Source organism: Lipotes vexillifer, unplaced genomic scaffold (genome assembly GCF_000442215.2).
Source record: "Lipotes vexillifer unplaced genomic scaffold, Lipotes_vexillifer_v1.1 scaffold1704, whole genome shotgun sequence".
Lineage (NCBI taxonomy): Eukaryota > Metazoa > Chordata > Mammalia > Artiodactyla > Lipotidae > Lipotes > Lipotes vexillifer.
The window spans coordinates 167,442-187,908 of record NW_006799933.1 but is presented as its reverse complement, the minus strand read 5'-3'; the positions used below and the strand labels follow the sequence as shown (position 1 = coordinate 187,908).

General features: G+C 39.0%; 1 protein-coding gene across 1 annotated transcript in view; it reads right to left on the bottom strand.

Moving 5' to 3' along the window:
• The window catches only part of VPS50 (VPS50 subunit of EARP/GARPII complex), a 149,448-nt gene that overhangs the window by 46,452 nt on the left and 82,529 nt on the right, over positions 1-20,467 (bottom strand).

Sequence of the window (20,467 nt, the reverse complement as noted above, 5' to 3'; positions counted from 1 at the left end):
TAGAGAAAAAGATGCACAAAATGGACAGAAATGAAAATTTTAAAGCATTGTAATAATAAAAACAAAAAAGAATCAAACAAATGTTCTATAATCAAAAAAATACAATACCTCAAATTAAAAACTGATTAAGTCAAACAGCAGAAGACAGGATTAATGAACTCGAAGACAGTGCAACAGAAAATATCCAAACTGAAGCACAAATGGGAAAAGAAACATGGAAGAAAGAGAAAAGATCGTAAGAGATATGTGAGACACATTCAAAACATCTAGTATGCATGCAACTGTATGGAGAGGAGAGAGAGAAAGAGCAAAAGCAATATTTGAAGATTTAGGTAATGACTGAGAATTTGGCAAAAGTGATTGTCTCCATACCTATCACCATATACAAAAATTAACTAAAATGAATCACAGATCTAATGTAAGAACTAAAACTATAAAGTTCACAACTCTTAGAATTCTACAATAAAAAGATAAATAACCCAATTTTTAAACGGGCAAAGGCTTTGAACAGACATTTTTGCAAAGAAGATATATAAATGATCAGTAAGCACATAAAAAGATGCTGAACATCATCACTCATCAGGGAAATATAAATCCAAACCATAATGAGGTACCACTTCACAACCACCAGGAGAGCTATAATCAAAGAGACAGTAACAGGTACGAGCAAGGGCTTGGAGAAATTAGAACCCTTATACAGTGCTGGTGGAAACATAAAATGCAGCCCCTTTGGGAAACTTCGGTAGTTCCTCAAAATATTAAACATAGAGTTACCATATTACCCACCAATTTCACTCTGTATTGGTTTCCTGTGGCAGCTATAACAAATTAGCAAAAACTGGGTGACTTATAACAACAAAAATTGATAATCTCACAATTCTGGAGCCCAGAAGTCTGAAATCACAAGGTTGAAATCAAGCTGTCAGCAGGGATACACTCTCTCCAGAAACTCTAGAAGAGAATCTGTTCCTTGCCTCTTCCAATTTACGGTGGTTGCTGCCATTCCTTGGCTAGTGGCCACAGCACTCCAATCTCTGCCTGTCTTCACATAACTTTCTCCTGCATATGTGTATGTCTTTTCCTCTGTGTCTATATCAAGTCCCCTTCTGTCTCCCTTTAATTGCAATTGCATTTAGGGCCCATCCAGATAATCCAAGATAATCTCATCACAAGACCATTAATTTAGTCACATCTACAAAACACTTTTTCCAAATAAAGTAACATTTACAGTTTCCAGGTATTAGGACCTGATTTTTTTGCGGGGGTGGGGAGTGGGGAGGAGGGGAACGGGGAAATGACCTGTCAGACTACCAAACACTCCCAGGTACATACCCAAAGAACCGATAATATATGTCTATGCAAAAACTTATACACAAGGGGGCAGAGTCAAGATGGCAGACTAGGAGGACACGGATTCATGTGTCCGCACAACTAGGGCATCTACCAGGCACCGGTGGGGGACCACAGACACCTAAGGGGATGGGAGGAACCCGCAGCAACCGGGTAGGACGTGGGGCATGGGGGGGGTGAAGGGGAGGGGAAGCAGAGGTGGGATGGGACTGGCACCCCTGAAGGGCAGCTGGAGGAGAGGAAGGGATCTCACACCCGAAGGGGGAAACTGGGGGACCATCAGGAAGACAAAGGAACAAAAGGGAGTGTGGCCAGGTCTCCCCTGCCCACTTGGGCCCCCAGGAGCCTGCTAAGATCCTGGGCCTGATCCTCTGCCCACTGAGGCCCCCTCCAGCCATGTGGGTCCTGAGGGAGTGGGAGGGAGGGAACAGGGAGCAAAAGTAAAGGCCAGACCTACGGGACTGGCACCCCTGAGGGGTGGCTGGGGGAGGGAAGGAGTTCCTACACCCACGGGACACACTGTGGGTCCTGAGGGAGTGGGAGGGAGGGAACAGGGAGCAAAAGTAAAGGCCAGACCTACGGGACTGGCACCCCTGAGGGGTGGCTGGGGGAGGGAAGGAGTTCCTACACCCAGCGGGACACACCCATGGTTAGGGGTCCAGCGGGGACTGGGGAGACCCCGGGGGAGATGGGGAGTGGGGGCGTGGAGGAATGGAAGGGAACAGGGCCAGAGCTTTCTCTGTCCACTTAGGCACTGGGAAGCCTCTTGGGCTCCCGGGCCTAATCCTGTGCCCTTGGAATCTCCCTCCTGCCATGCAGAGCCCAAGCCCCACCCCTACACCCACACCCAGGGCCCTACCTCTACCTCTGAGACCCCCTCCAATGTGCTGGGCCTAAACCCCACCCACACACCCTCACCCAGGGCCTCACCTCCAAACTCAGAACTCCACACTGCAGAGGCCCTCCTTTCCACATGCTGCCTCTCCCCTTCCCTGCAGGTCCTAAGCAGAGGCACCGCCCTACACTCAAACATCAACCCCCCACCTGCCTAGGTCCCACCCCACTGTAAACCCTACCCCTGCCTGAGTTCCACACCCATAGCCAAGCCTTTTTTTTTTTCCCTCTTTTAGACTGGGGTTCTGTTTTACCTTGTTGATTCATTGTTCTTGATTCATTTATATTTTTATTATTCCTAATAAATCTTTTATTTTTCTAATTTTACTTTATTCTTTATACTTTGTTATTGCTCTCTCCATTTGGCTTGTTCCCCCTGCATGGCCTCCCCTCCTTTTTTTTCTTTTTTCTGTTGTGGTTTTATTTTACATTACTGCAGTTTTTTCAATTATATTTTTACTTTTCATAATATATTTTTTATCTTTCTAATTTTATTTTGTTTTTTATTCTTTGATATTGTACTGCTCCTTTTTTTTTTTTTCTTTTTTTTGCCACACCATGTGGCTTGCAGGACCTTGGCTCCCAGGCCGGAGGTCGGCCCAAGCTCCTATGGTGGGAGCTCTGAGTCCAAACCACTGGACTAACAGAGAACCTCAGACCCCAGGGAACATTAATCAGAGTGAGGCCTCCTGGAGGTCCTAATCTCAGCACAAATACACAGCTCTATCCAACTGCCTGAAAACTCCAGTGCTGGATGCCGCAGGCCAAACAATCAGTAAGACAGGAATACAGCCCCACCCATAAAAAAAAAAAACAACAACGAAATGACAAGAAAATACGTTACAGACAAAGGAGCAAGGTAAAAACCTACAAGACCAAATAAATGAAAACGAAATAGGCAACCTCCCTGAAAAAGAATTCAGAGTAATGATAAAGATGACCCAAAGTCTCAGGAAACGGAATTGAGAAAATACAAGAAACATTTAACAAGGATCTAGAAGAACTAAGCAAACCGACAGTGATGAACAACACAATAACTTAACTTAAAAATACTCTAGAAGGAATCAATAGCAGAATAACTGAGACAGATGAACAGATAAGTGAGCTGGAAGATAAAATGGTGGAAATAACAAACAGGGAACAGAATAAAGAAAACAGAATGAAAAGAATTGAGGACAGTCTCAGAGACCTCTGGGACAATGTTAAATGCACCAATATTCGAATTATAGGGGGTCCAGAAGAAGAAGAGAAAAAGAAAGGGTCTGAGGGCTTCCCTGGTGGCGCAGGGGTTGAGAGTCCACCCGCCAATGCAGGGGACACGGGTTCGTGCCCCGGTCCGGGAAGATCCCACACGCCACGGAGCAGCTAGGCCCATGAGCCATGGCCACTGAGCCTGCATGTCTGGAGCCTGTGCTCCACAACGGGAGAGACCACAACAGTGACAGGCCCGCGTACCACAAAAAAAATTAAAAAGGGGGGGTCTGAGAAAATATTTGAAGAGATTATAGTTGAAAACTTCCACATCATGGGAAAGGAAATAGTCAAGTCCAGGAAGCACAGAGTCCCATAGAGGATACACACAAAGGGAAACACACTGAGACACATTAACTCAAATTATCAAAAATTAAACAAAGAAAAAATATTAAAAGCAGCAAGCGAAAAGCAACAAATAACATACAAGGTTAACAGCTGATCTTTCAGCAGAAACTCTACAAGCCAGAAGGGAGTGGCAGGACACATTTAAAGTGATGAAAGGGAAAAACCTACAAACAAGATTACTCTACACAGCAAGGATCTCATTCAAATTTGATGGAGAAATTAAAACCTTTACAGACAAGCAAAAGTGAAGAGAATTCAGCACCACCAAACCAGCTTCACAACAAATGCTAAAGGAACTTCTCTAGGTAGGAAACACAAGAGAAGGAAAAGACCTACAAAAACAAACCCAAAACAATTAAGAAAATGGTAATAGAAACATATATATCGATAATTACCTTAAATGTAAATGCATTACGTACTCCAAACAGGGCTTCCCCTGGTGGCGCAGTGGTTAGGAATCTGCCTGCCAATTCAAGGGACACAGGTTCAAGCCCTCGTCTGGAAAGATCCCACATGCCGCGAAGCAAATAAGCCCATGTGCCACAACTACTGAGCCTGTGCTCTAGAGCTCGCGAGCCACAACTACTGAGTGCGCATGCCACAACAACTGAAGCCTGCATGCCTAGAGCCCATGCTCCACAAAAAGAGAAACCACAACAATGAGAAGCCCGTGCACCACAACGAAGACCCAATGTAGCCAAAAATATATAAATAACTAAATTTATGAAAATAAATAAAATTCTCCAACCAAAAGATAAAGACTGGCTAAACGGATACAAAAACAAGACCCATATATATACTGTCTCCAAGAAACCCACTTCAGACCTAGGGACACATACTGACTTACAGTGAGGGGATGGAAAAAGATATTCCTTGCAAATGCAAATCAAAAGAAAGCTGGAGTATCAATTCTCATATCTGACAAAATAGATTTTAAAACAAAGACTATTACAAGAGACAAAGAAGGACACTACATAATGATCAAGGGATCAACCCAAGAAGAAGATATAACTAAATATTTATGCATCCAACATAGGAGCACCTCAGTACATAAGGCAAATGCTAACAGCCATAAAAGGGGAAATCGACAGAGTAGGGTACTTTAACACCCCAATTTCACCAATACACAGATCATCCAAAATGAAAATAAATAAGGAAACACAAGCTTTAAATGACACATTAAACAAGATGGACTTAATTGATATTTATAGGACATTCCATCCAAAAACAACAGAATATACTTTCTCCTCAAGTGCTCATGGAACATTCTCCAGGATAGACCATATCTTGGGTCACAAATCAAGCCTTGGTAAATTTAAGAAAATTGAAATCATATCAAGTATCTTTTCTGACCACCACGCTACGACACTTGATATCAATTATAGGAAAAAAATCTGTAAAAAATACAAACACATGGAGGCTAAAAAACATGCTACTAAATAACCAAGAGATCACTGAAGAAATCAAAGAGGAAAACAAAAATACCTCGAAACAAATGGCAATGAAAACAAGACAACGCAAAACCTATGGGATGCGGCAAAAGCAGTTGTAAGAGGGAAGTTTATAGCAATACAAGCCTACCTCAAGAAACAAGAAAAATGTCAAATAAACAACCTAAACTTACAACTAAAGAAATCAGAGAAAGAACAAAAAAACCCCAAAGTTAGCAGAAGGAAAGAAATCATAAAGATCAAATCAGAAATAAATGAAAAAGAAATGAAGGAAACAACAGCAAGGATCAATAAAACTAAAAGCTGGTTCCTTGAGAAGGTAAACAAAACTGAAAAACCATAAGCCAGACTCACCAGGAAAAAAAGGGAGAAGACTCAAATCAACCGAATTAGAAATGAAAAAAAAGTAACACCTGACACTGCAGAAATAAAAATCATGAGAGATTACTACAAGCATCTATATGCTAATAAAATGGACAACCTAGAAGAAATGGACAAATTCTTAGAAAAGCACAACCTTCTAAAACTGAACCAGGAAAAAATACAAAATATAAACAGACCAATCACAAGCACTGAAATTTAGACTGTGATTAAAAATCTTCCAACAAACAAAAGCCCAGGACCAGATGGCTTCACACGCAAATTCTATCAAACATTTAGAGAAGAGCTAACACCTATCCTTCTCAAACTCTTCCAAAATAGAGCAGAGGGAGGAACACTCCCAAACTCATTCTACTAGGCCACCATCACTCTGATATGAAAACCAGACAAAGATGTCACAAAAAAAGAAAACTACAGGCCAACATCACTGATTAACATAGATGCAAAAATTCTCAACAAAATACTAGCAAACAGAATCCAACAGCACATTAAAAGGATCATACACCATTGAAGAGGGGAAGATGGCGGAAGAGTAAGACGCACAGATCACCTTCCTCCCCACAGATATATCAGAAATACATCTACACATGGAACAACTCCTACAGAACACCTACTGAACGCTGGCAGAAGACCTCACACCTCCCAAAAGGCAAGAAACCCCCCACGAACCTGGGCAGGGCAAAAGAAAAAAGAATAAACAGAGACAAAAGAATAGGGACGGGACCTGCACCAGTGGGAGGGAGCTGTGAAGGAGGAAAGGTTTCCACACACTAGGAAGCCCCTGTGCGGGCAGAGACTGCAGGTTGCTGTGGTGGGGGAGCTTCGGGGCCGCGGAGGAGAGCGCAGCCACAGGGGTGCGGAGGGCAAAGCGGAGAGATTCCCGCACAGAGGCTCGTGCCGACCGACACTCACCAGTCCGAGAGGCTTGTCTGCTCACCCGCCGGGGTGGGCGAGGCTGTGAGCTCGGGCTCGGGCTTTGGTCAGACCTCAGGGAGAGGACTAGGGTTGGCAGCGTGAACACAGCCTGAAGGGGTTGGTGCGCCACGGCTAGCCGGGAGGGAGTCCGGGAAAAGGTCTCGAGCTGCCGAAGAGGTAAGAGACTTTTTCTTCCCTCCTTTGTTTCCTGGTGAGCGAGGAGAGGGGATTAAGAGCGCTGCTTAAAGGAGCTCCACAGAAGGGCGTGAGCCATGGCTAAAAGCGCGGACCCCAGAGATGGGTAGGAGACGCTAAGGCTGCTGCTGCTGCCGCCGCCAAGAAGCCTGTGTACAAGCACAGGTCACTATCCACACCCCCCTTCCGGGGAGCCTGTGCAGCCTGCCACTGCCGGGTTCCCGGGATCCAGGGACAACTTCCCCGGCAGAACGCACGACGAGCCTGCAGGCTGGTGCAACATCACGCCGGCGGCTGCCGCCGCAGGCTCACCCCACACTCCGTGCCCCTCCCTCCCGCCGGCCTGAGTGAGCCAGAACCCCCGAATCAACGGCTCCTTTAACCTCGTCCTGTCTGAAAGAAAAGCGCCCTCTGGCGACCTACACTCAGAGGCGGGGCCAAATCCAAAGGTGAGCCCCTGGGAGCTGTGAGAACAAAGAAGAGAAAGGGAAATCTCTCCCAGCAGCCTCAGAAGCTATGGATTAAAGCTCCACAATCAACTAGATGTACCCTGCAGCTGTGGAATACATGAATAGACAAGGAATCATCCCAAGTTGAGGAGGTGGACTTTGAGAGCAAGATTTATGATTTTTCCCCCTTTTCCTCTTTTTGTGAGTGTGTATGTGTATGCTTCTGTGTGAGATTTTGTCTGTATAGCTTTGCTTCCACCATTTGTCCTAAGGTTCTAACCGTCCACTTTTTTTCTTAATAATTATTTTTTAATTTAATAACTATTATATTTTACTCTTTTATTTTATCGCCTCTCTTTCTTTTTTCCTTCCTTCCCTCCTTCCTTCCTTCCTCCCACCGTCCCTCCCTCCTTCCTTTCTTTCTTTCTTCCTTCCTTCCTTTCTTTCTTCCTACTTCTACTAATTCTTTCTCTCTACTTTTTCTCCCTTCTATTCTGACCTGTGTGGATGAAAGGCTCTTGGTGCTGCAGCCACCAGTCAGTGCTGTGCCTCTGAGGTGGGAGAGCCAACTTCAGGACACTGGTCCACAAGAGACTTCCCAGCTCCACATAATATCAAATGGCGAAAATCTCCCAGAGATCTCCATCTCAATGCCAGCACCCAACTTCATTCAACAATCAGCAAGCTACAGTGCTGAACACCCTATGCCAAACAACAAAACAGGAATACAATCCCACACATTAGCAGAGAGGCTGTCTAAAATCATAACAAGTCCACAGACACCCCAAAACACAACACCAGACGTGGACCTGCCCACCAGAGAGACAAGATCCAGCCTCATCCACCAGAACACAGGCACTAGTCCCCTCCCCCAGGAAGCCTACACAACCCACTGAAACAACCTTAGCCACTGGGGACAGACACCAAAAACAACAGGAACTATGAACCTGCAGCCTGCAAAAAGGAGACCCCAAACACAGTAAGATAAGCAAAATGAGAAGACAGAAAAACACACCGCAGATGAAGGAGCAAGATAAAAACCCACCAGACCTAACAAATCAAGAGGAAACAGGCAGTCTACCTGAAAACGAATTCAGAATAATGATAGTAAAGATGATCCAAAATCTTGGAAATAGAATAGACAAAATGCAAGAAACATTTAACAAGGACCTAGAAGAACTAAAGATGAAACAAACAACGATGAACACCACAATAAATGAAATGAAAAATACTCTAGATGGGAAGAATAGCAGAATAACTGAGACGGAAGAACGGATAAGTGACCTGGAAGATAAAACAGTGGAAATAACTACTGCAGAGCAGAATAAAGAAAAAAGAATGAAAAGAACTGAGGACAGAGTCAGAGACCCCTGGGACAACATTAAACACACCAACATTCGAATTATAGGAGTTCCAGAAGAAGAAGAGAAAAAGAAAGGGACTGAGAAAACATTTAAAGAGATTATAGTTGAAAACTTCCCTAATATGAGAAAGGAAATAGTTAATCAAGTCCAGGAAGCACAGAGAGTCACATACAGGATAAATCCAAGGAGAAATACGCCAAGACACATATTAATCAAACTGTCAAAAATTAAATACAAAGAAAGCATATTAAAAGCAGCAAGGGAAAAACAACAAATAACACACAAGGGAATCTCCATAAGGTTAACAGCTGATCTTTCAGCAGAAACTCTGCAAACCAGAAGGGAGTTGCAGGACATATTTAAAGTGATGAAGGAGAAAAATCTGCAACCAAGATTACTCTACCCAGCAAGGATCTCATTCAGATTTGATGGAGAAATTAAAACCTTTACAGACAAGCAAAAGTTGAGAGACTTCAGCACCACCAAACCAGCTTTACAACAAATGCTAAAGGAAGTTCTCTGGGCAAGAAACACAAGAGAAGCAAAAGACCTACAATAACGAACCCAAAACGATTTAGAAAATCGGAATATGAACATACATATTGATAATTACCTTAAAGGTAAATGAACTAAATGCTCCCACGAAAGGACATAGATTGGCTGAATGAATACAAAAACAAGACCCATATATATGCTGCCTACAAGAGACCCACTTCAGACCTAGAGACACATACAGACTGAAAGGAAGGGGATGGAAAAAGATATTCCATGCAAATGGAAACCAAAAGAAAGCTGGACTAACAATTCTCATACCAGACAAAATAGATTAAAAAAAAAAGACTATTACAAGAGACAAAGAAGGACACTACATAATGAACAAGGGAACGATCCAAGAAGAAAATATAACAATTGCAAATATGTACCCACCCAACATAAGAGCACCTCAATACATAAGGCAAATACTAACAGCCATAAAAGGGGAAATCGACAGTAACACATTCATAATAGGGGACTTTAACACCCCACTTTCACCAATGGACAGATCATCCAAAATGAAAATAAATAAGGAAACACAAGCTTTAAATGATACATTAAACCAGACGGACTTAATTGATATTTATAGGACACTCCATCCAAAAACAACAGAATACACATTTTTCTCAAGTGCTCATGGAACATTCTCCAGGATAGATCATATCTTGGGTCACAAATCAAGTCCTGGTAAATTTAGGAAAACTGAAATCATATCAAGTACCTTTTCCAACCACAACGATATGATACTAGATATCAATTACAGGAAAAGATCTGTAAAAATACAAACACATGGAGGCTAAACAATACACTACTTAATAACGAAGTGATCACTGAAGAAATCAAAGAGGAAATTAAAAAATACCTAGAAACAAATGACAATGGAGACACAACGACCCAAAACCTATGGGATGCAGCAAAAGCAGTTCTAAGAGGGAAGTTTATAGCAATACAAGCCCACCTTAAGAAGCAGGAAACATCTCGAATAAACAACCTAACCTTGCACCTCAAGCAATTAGAGAAAGAAGAACAAAAAAACCCCAGAGTTAGCAGAAGGAAAGAAATCATAAAAATCAGATCAGAAATAAATGAAAAAGAAATGAAGGAAACGATAGCAAAGATCAATAAAACTAAAAGCTGGTTCTTTCAGAAGATAAAAAAAAAGATAAACCATTAGCCAGACTCATCAAGAAAAAAAGGGAGAAGACTCAAATCAATAGAATTAGAAATGAAAAAGGAGAAGTAACAACCGACACTGCAGAAATACAAAAGATCATGAGAGATTACTACAAGCAACTCTATGCCAATAAAATGAACAACCTGGAAGAAATGGACAAATTCTTAGAAATGCACAACCTGCCAAGACTAAATCAGGAAGAAACAGAAAATATGAACAGACCAATCACAAACACTGAAATTGAAATTGTGATTAAAAATCTTCCAACAAACAAAAGCCCAGGACCAGATGGCTTCACAGGCGAATTCTATCAAACATTTAGAGATGACCTAACACCCATAATTCTCAAACTCTTCCAAAATACAGCAGAGGGAGGAACACTCCCAAATTCATTCTACGAAGCCACCATCACCTTGATACCAAAACCAGACAAGGATGTCACAAAGAAAGAAAACTACAGGCCAATATCACTGATGAACATAGATGCAAAAATCCTCAACAAAATACTAGCAAACAGAATCCAACAGCACATTAAAAGGATCATACACCATGATCAAGTGGGGTTTATTCCAGGAATGCAAGGATTCTTCAATATACGCAAATCTATCAATGTGATACACCACATTAACAAATTGAAGGAGAAAAACCATATGATCATCTCAATAGATGCAGAGAAAGCTTTTGACAAAATCCAACACCCATTTATGATAAAAACCCTGCAGAAAGTAGACATAGAGGGAACTTTCCTCAACATAATAAAGGCCATATATGACAAACCTACAGCCAACACCATCCTCAATGGTGAAAAACTGAAAGCATTTCCACTAAGATCAGGAACAAGACAAGGTTGCCCAATCCCACTGCACTTATTCAACATAGTTTTGGAAGTTTTAGCCACAGCAATCAGAGAAGAAAAGGAAATAAAAGGAATCCAAATCGGAAAAGAAGAAGTAAAGCTGTCACTGTTTGCAGATGACATGATACTATACATAGAGAATCCTAAAGATGCTACCAGAAAACTACTAGAGCTAATCAATGAAATTGGTAAAGTAGCAGGATACAAAATTAATGCACAGAAATCTCTGGCATTCATATACACTAATGATGAAAAATCTGAAAATGAAATCAAGAAAACACTCCCATTTACCACTGCAACAAAAAGAATAAAATAACTAGGAATAAACCTACCTAGAGAGACACATGACCTGTAAGCATAAAATTTTAAGACATTGATGAAAGAAATTAAAGATGATACTAATAGATGGAGAGATATACCATGTTCTTGGATTGGAAGAATCAACATTGTGAAAATGACTCTACAACCCAAAGCAATCTACAGATTCAATGCAATTCCTATCAAACTATCACTGGCATTTTTCACAGAACTAGAACAAAAAATTTCACAACTTGTATGGAAACACAAAAGACCCCGAATAGCCAAAGCAATCTTGAGAACGAAAAATGGAGCTGGAGGAATCAGGCTCCCTGACACAGACTATACTACAAAGCTACAGTAATCAAGACAGCATGGTACTGGCACAAAAACAGAAAGACAGATCAATGGAAAAGGGATAGAAAGCCCAGAGATAAACCCATGCACATATGGTCACCTTATCTTTGATAAAGGTGGCAGGAATATACAGTGGAGAAAGGACAGCCTCTTCAATAAGTGGTGCTGGGAAAATTGGACAGGTACATGTAAAAGTATGAGATTAGATCACTCCCTAACACCATACACAAAAATAAGCTCAAAATGGATTAAAGACCTAAATGTAAGGCCAGAAACTATCAAACTCTTAGAGGAAAACATAGGCAGAACACTCTATGACATAAATCACAGCAAGATCCTTCTTGACCCATCTCCTAGAGTAATGGAGATAAAAACAAAAATAAACAAATGGGACCTAATGAAACTTCAAAGCTTTTGCACAGCAAAGGAAACCATAAACAAGACCAAAAGACAGCCCTCAGAATGGGAGAAAATATTTGCAAATGAATCAACTGACAAAGGATTAATTTCCAAAATTTACAAGCAGCTCATGCAGCTCAATAACAAAAAAACGAACAACCCAATCCAAAGATGGGCAGAAGACCTAAATAAACATTTCTCCAAAGAAGATATACAGACTGCCAACAAACACATGAAAGAATGCTCAACATCATTAATCATTAGAGAAATGCAAATCAAAACTACAATGAGATAACATCTCACACCAGTCAGAATGGTCATCATCAAAAAATCTAGAAACAATAAATGCTGGAGAGGGTGTGGAGAAAAGGGAACACTCTTGCACTGTTGTTGGGAATGTAAATTGATACAGCCACTGTGGAGAACAGTATGGAGGTTCCTTAAAAAACTACAAATAGAACTATTATATGACCCAGCAATCCCACTAATGGGCATATACCCTCAGAAAACCATAATTCAAAAAGAGTCATGTACCAAAATGTTCACTGCAGCTGTATTTACAATAACCCGGAGATGGAAACAACCTAAGTGCCCATCGTCGGATGAATGGATAAAGAAGATGTGGCACATATATACAATGGAATATTCCTCAGCCATAAAAAGAAACGAAATTGAGTTATTTGTAGTGAGATGGATAGACATAGAGTCTGTCATACAGAGTGAAGTAAGTCAGAAAGAGAAAGACAAATACCATATGCTAACACATATATATGGAATTTAAGAAACAAAAATGTCATGAAGAACCTAGGGGTAAGACAGGAATAAAGACACAGACCTACTAGAGAATGGACTTGAGAATATGGGGAGGGGGAAGGGTAAGCTGTGATAAAGCGAGAGAGAAGCATGGACATATATACACTACCAAACGTAAGGTAGATAGCTAGTGGGAAACAGCCGCATAGCACAGGGAGATCGGCTCGGTGCTTTGTGACGGCCTGGAGGGGTGGGATAGGGAGGGTGGAAGGGAGGGAGACGCAAGAGGGAAGAGATATGGGAACATATGTATATGTATAACTGATTCACTTTGTTATAAAGCAGAAATTAACACACCATTGTAAAGCAATTATACCGCAATAAAGATGTTAAAAACAATAAAAATAAAAAATAAAGTAAAAAAAAAAAAAAGGATCATATACCATGATCAAGTGGGGTTTATTAGCCCAGGAATGCAAGGATTCTTCAATATATGCAAATCAATGTGATACACCATATTAACAAACTGAAGGGTAAAAACCATATGATAATCTTAATAGATGCATAAAAAGCTTTCTACAAAATTCAACACCAATTTATGATAAAAACTCTCCAGAACGTAGGAATAGAAGGAACCTACATCAACATAATAAAGGCCATATATGACAAACCCACAGCCAACATCGTTCTCAATGGTGAAAAACTGAAACCATTTTCTCTAAGATCAGGAATAAGACAAGGTTGCACACTCTCACCACTATTATTCAACATAGTTTTGGGAGTTTTAGCCACAGCAATCAGAGACAGAAAAGAAGTAAAAGAAATCCAAATTGGAAAAGAAAAGGAAAGTTGTCACTGTTTGCCAATGACATGATACTATACACAGAGAATCCTAAAGATGCTACCAGTAAACTACTAGAGCTAGTCAATGAATTTGGTAAAGTAGCAGGATACAAAATTAATGCACAGAAATCTCTTGCATTCCTATACACTAATGATGAAAAATCTGAAAGAGAAATTAAGGAAACACTCCCATTTACCATTGCAACAAAAAGATAAAATACCTAGGAATAAACCTACCTAAGGAGACAAAAAACCTGTATACAGAAAACTATTAGACACTGATGAAAGAAATTAAAGATGATACTAACAGATGCAGAGATATACCATGTTCTTGGATTGGAAGATATACTATGTTCTTGGATTGGAAAAATCAATATTGTGAAAATGATTATAGTATCCAAAGCAGTCTACAGATTCAATGCAATCCCTATCAAATTACCAATGGCATTTTTTACAGAACAAATAATCTTAAAATTTGTATGGAGACAGCAAAGACCCCAAAGAGCCAAAGCAGTCTTGAGGGGAAAAAACGGAGCTGGAGGAATCGGACTCCCTGACTTCAGACTATACTACAAAGCTACAGTAATCATGACAATATGGTACTGGTACAAAAACAGAAACACAGACCAATGGAACAAGATAGAAAGCCCAGAGATAAACCGACGCACCTATGGTCAACTAATCTATGACAAAGGAGGCAAGGATATACAACGTTGAAAAGACAGTCTCTTCAATAAGTGGTGCTGGGAAAACTGGACAGCTACATGTAAAAGAATGAAATTAGAACACTCCCTAACACCATACACAAAAAAAAATCAAAATGGATTCGAGACCTAAATCTAAGACCGGGCACTATAAAACTCTTAGAGTAAAACATAGGAAGAACACTCTTTGACATAAATCACAGCAACATCTTTTTTGATCCACCTCCTAGAGTAATGGAAATAAAAACAAAAATAAACAAATGGGACCTAATGAAACTTCAAAGCTTTTGCACAGCAAAGGAAACCATAAACAAGATGAAAAGACAACCCTGAGAATAGGAGAAAATATTTGCAAATGAAGCAACTGACAAAGGATTAATCTCCAAAATACACAAGCAGCTCATGCAGCTCAATATCAAAACAACAAACAACCCAATTCAAAACTGGGCAGAAGACCTAAGACATTTCTCCAAAGATGATATACAGATTGCCAATAAACACATGAAAGGATGCTCAACATCACTAATCATTAGAGAAATGCAAATCAAAACTACAGTGAGGTATCACCTCTCACCAGTGAGAATGGCCATCATCGGAAAATCTACAAACAATAAATGCTGGAGAGGGTGTGGAGAAAAGGGAACCCTCTAGCACTGTTGGTGAGAATGTAAATTGACACAGCCACTATGGAGGACAGTATGGAGGTTCCTTAAAAAACTAAAAATAGAACTACCACGCAACCCAGCAATCCCACTACTGGGCATTTACTCTGAGAAAACCATAATTCAAAAAGAGTCAGGTTCCACAATGTTCACTACAGCACTATTTACAATAGCCAGGACTTGGAAGCAATCTAAGTGTCCATCGACAGATGAATGGGTAAAGAAGATGTGGCACATATATACAATGGAATATTACTCAGCCATAAAAAGAAATGAAATTGAGTTATTTGTAGTGAGGTGGATGGACCTAGGGTCTCTCATACAGAGTGAAGAAAGTCAGAAAGAGAAAAACAAATACCATATGCTAACACATATATATGGAATCTAGGGAAAAAAAACGGTTCTGATGAACCTAGGGGCAGGACAGGAATAAAGATGCAGACATACAGAATGGACTTGAGGACACGGGGAAGGGGAAGGGTAAGCTGGGATGAAGTGAGCATTGACAAAACACACTAACAAATGTAAAATGGATAGCTAGTGGGAAGCAGCTGCATACCACAGGGAGATCAGCTCTGTGCTTTGTGACCACCAAGAGGGGTGGGATAGAGAGGGTGGGAGGGAGATGCAAGAGGGAGGGGATATGGGGATATATGTATGCATTTAACTGATTCACTTTGTTGTACAGCAGAAACTAACACACCATAGTAAAGCAATTATACTCCAATAAAGATGTTTAAAAAAAAAAAAGAAAACTGTGTTGGATCTCTCATCTGGGGAAAAGGTATACTTTTATTCTGATTATTGTTGCATTTGTTGTTTGAAGTTTCAGTGGGATTGTGGTTCCTTTGGTTGAGGAAAGAGAATCTATTGGTTTAAGAGAGTGATTTTTTAAAATACGTTTTATTTTTTAATTAAAAATTTTAAAATAATTTTTAAAGGTTAGTTTCCATTTACAGTTACTACAAAATATTGGCTATATTCCTCATGTTGTATCATAAATCCTAATAGCTTAAACGAAAAAAAAAAATCATACACGAACGTTCACAGCAGCATCATTCATCACAGCTAAAAAGTGAAAACAACCCAAATGTCCATTAACTGAGGAATGGATAAACAAAATATGGTCTATCTATACAGTGGAATATTGATCACCAATAAAAAAGAAGGAAGTTCTGTTACATGCTCCAAAATGGATGAACCTTAAAAATATTATGCTAAGTGAAAGCCGAACACTAAAGGCCATAATGTATGATTCCATTTATATGAAATGTTCATATACAGGCAAATATCACAGGCAAATACATAGAGACAAAAACTAAATAAGTGATTGTCAGGTGCTGCAGGAGAAGAGTGACAAAAAACTGGTACAGGGTTTCTTTATGGAGTGATAAAAATATTCTGAAATTAGATAGTGGTGACAGTTGTTGCTGGATTATATACTTTAAAGGAGTGAATTTTTGGTATGTGACTTACAACTCAATAAAACTATTATTACAATTATTGAGGTAGGCATGACTCTAAAATGCACTCTAAAATCCCTCAAGATTGCCCTAATTCCCAGGACTAAATGTGTTGAAGAACACCCCCATGATTACATTACCAAATATGGAAAAAAGAGATTTTGCAGATATAATTAAGATTACAATTAGCTGCCTTGAGTTAATCAAATCAGAAATTATCCAGGTGGAACAAATCTAACTGAATAAGCCCTTTTAGGCAGAGTTTTTTCTCCTCCTGATAGCAGAAGGGGAAGTCAGAGAGAATTGCTGGCTTTGAAAATGGAAGGGGTCAGGGGCAAGGACTGGAGAGCAGCTTCTAGAAGCGGAGAACACTTCTTAGCTGACAGGTAGCAAGAAAACAGCAACCTCAGTCCTAAAACCACAAGGAACTGAATTCTGCCAATGTCCTGAATGTGCTTAGATGCAGATTCTTCCTCAAAGTCTTCAGATAAAAGCCCAACCAACACCTTGATTTTGGCCCTCTGAAAACCTAAGCTGAGAACCTAGACAAGCTGATCCAGACTTCCACAGAACTGTGAGATAATAAATGGGTGTTGTTTTAAGCTGCTAAACTCATGGTAATCTATTACATAATAATATAAAACTATTATGGTGATAAAAGATACCAACTCACAGACTGAAGCTTAGTTATTCCTACCCATAAAAAGTATAGAAAATAGGAGCTTCCCTGGTGACTGAGGGTCCGCCTGCCGATGCAGGGGATGCGGGTTTGTGCCCTGGTCCGGGAGGATCCCGCATGCTGCGGAGCGGCTGGGCTAGTGAGCCGTGGCTGCTGAGCCTGCGCATCTGGAGCCTGTGCTCCGCAGCGGGAGAGGCCACATCGGTGAGAGGCCCGCGTACCGCAAAAAAAAAAAAAAAAAAGTATAGAAAATAATACAGAAAGTAAAAGTATATATGACAAAAACATTAAAAGGTAAGAGATGGTAAGTGAGTTACAAAGTTGGTTCTCCCATTATTCTGGAAGTATATTAACTTAAGGTCAACTGGAACAGAACAGGAATGCATATTGGAATGTTGATGGTAACCACTATAAGAATATACATTTTAAAGCTGAGAAAAAAAATATGAAAATTGAAAACATAGATGATCAAGCCAAAAGAAGGGAGAAAGAGAAAAAAATAAATGAAAAAAGTTATCTACACTTTCAGAAACCAAACAGCAATGTGATGGGTTTAAATCCAACTATGCCAATAAATACATTAAATGAAAACAAAAAAAACAGTTCAATCAAAACACAAAAATCGTTCAGATTGGATTTTAAAATAAGAAAACAAAAAAAGACTACAGGCTGTTTATAAGAGGCATACTTTACATATAAGATTGATATTAAAATTAGGTCGGAAGCAAAACTAGATTGAAAGTAAAAATTACACACAAGATTTCTTAAAATCAGGAACTAGGGTGGAATTTTCATCAAAATTTTTTTCTTCCTCTGCTAAAATGATCAATGTGGTGTTTTTCCTGTAGCTGTTAATTAGTAAATTAAATTTAATAATTTTTAAAATTAGCCAACCTTGTTTTCCTGAAATAAACCCTGTCTTTTCATGATGTATTGTTGTTTTTAGATATCACTGGATATAATCTGTCAATCTCTTGTTCAGGATTTTTACACTTATGTTCTTATGAGGTACTAGCCTGTAATTTTTTTTTTAATAATGTACTTGTTATGTTTTGGTATCAGTGCTACAATGGCCTCATAAAATAAGTTATAAAGCATTCCGTCCTTTTCTGTTCTCTGAAAGAGTTTATCTTGATATTACTTCTGCCTTAAATGTTTAGCTGAATTGACCAGTGACAGCAGCAGGCCTGGAGATTTCTTTATGGAAATGCTTTGTAGCAAAGATTCAATTTCTTTAAAGATACAGGATTATTCAGATTTTCTATATTTTATTTTATCAGCTTATTAAGTATGTACAAGGAATTGGTTCTTTTCAATCTAAATTGCCAACTTTATCAGCATAAAGTTTATATCATTTTATTTTTAATGTCTTAAGATGTGTAGATACCTTCTTTTTAACTGCTGATATAATTTGTGTTTCTTTTTCTTGCTCAGTCTTGCTAAGTAGCATTGTAGGTTTCTATTATACATTTACTTTCTCTTTCATTGATTTCTTGCTCTTGTAATTATCTTCCCTCTATTTTAGGTTTAATTTGCTGTCATTTTTTTTAACTTCTTGAAATGGAAGTTTAGTGCACTGATTTTCAAACATTCTTCTTTACCAAAAAATGCATTTAAAGCTAAAAATTCCCCCTTCTGCTTTACCTATATCCCACAATTTTTACATCATACTTTTATTATCATTCATTTTTAAATAATTTCTAATTCCCAGTATGATTTCTTCTTTAACACTGAAAATAGGTTAATTTCAAAACCCTGGCAGGTTTTCTCGTTATCTGTTATTTATTTGTAGTTTAATTCCACTGTGGTCAGAGAATATGCTCTCTATGATTTCAATCTTTTGACTTTTTTTTTTTTAAGGACTTGCTTTAGGGCCCAGCAGTTGATCGATTTTGATAAACCTTCCTTCTGCTCTTAAAAAAAATACATGAATTCTTCAGCTGTCAAGTGTTGTAATATATATACACATGTATAAACATACATATACCAATATATCTATATCAATTAGGCAAATTTTACGAATATGTTGGTCAAACACATATCCTGATTTTTTTGTCTGCTTGTATTACCAATTACTGAAAGTGGCACATAAAATTTCCCAACTATGATTATCAATTTGTCTATTTCTCCTTTTAGTCTGAATATTTTTGCTTTATATATTTTAAATTTATTTTAGTAGGAATATACAATTTTAGGATTATTATATCTTCCTATCATCATTATGAAGTATCCCCTTTACTTTTACCAATATTTCTTGCCTTAAAGTTGGCTGTCTCTTAGGAATTTCTTTAATCTGATATAGAGTATCTACAAAAACCTACCACAAATATCATACAAATATCATAAAGTACTGAATGAAAGGATGTCCCTTGTTGGCACTTCTATTCAACATTGTACCAGAAGTCCTAACCAATACAAAGATTAGAAAGAAATATATAAAACCGTCATTATTCACAAATGACATACTGTATAAACAATTCAAAAGAATTTCCAAACTATTAGATTTAATAAAATGTTAATTTAACCACCAGATCATAGGAATCCAAGGTCAATATATACTAACTAAATCAACGTGTGTGTGTGTGTGTGTGTGTGTGTGTGTGTGTAAGAAACAACAGGAAATTTAAAATAAAAATACAATTCAGAACAACATTTATAAAACTACAATATTTACATAATGTTCAAAACGGGCATGACTAGTCAATGGTGACAGAAGAATAGCAGTTACCTCTGAGGAGGCTACTGACCGAGAAAAGGTACAAGGGATACACCTTGTACCTTGTTCTAGGATACTGGAAAAGTTCCATATCTTAATCCAGGCAGTTTATGTGGTGTACATATATGTAAAAAATTCATAGAGTTATACAATAAGATATGCATACATTTATGTGAATTATGATTTAATAAAGCTTTTCAAAAGAAAAAACTGTAATAATCTACTCACTACTCTCCCAAATTGTCTGCAATAAAGGGTAGGCCCATTAAGATAAGGCCACAAATGGCCCAAGGAAACATTAACCCACTTGTGAAGGGTTACAGGGTCACAAGTAGTAGACAGCAGAGACAGGGGCCCCGATTTCCAAATCTTGTTCTTTTCACTGCAACATGGTTGGAAACAATAGTCAAAGGCAAAATTTTTTCTTTTTTT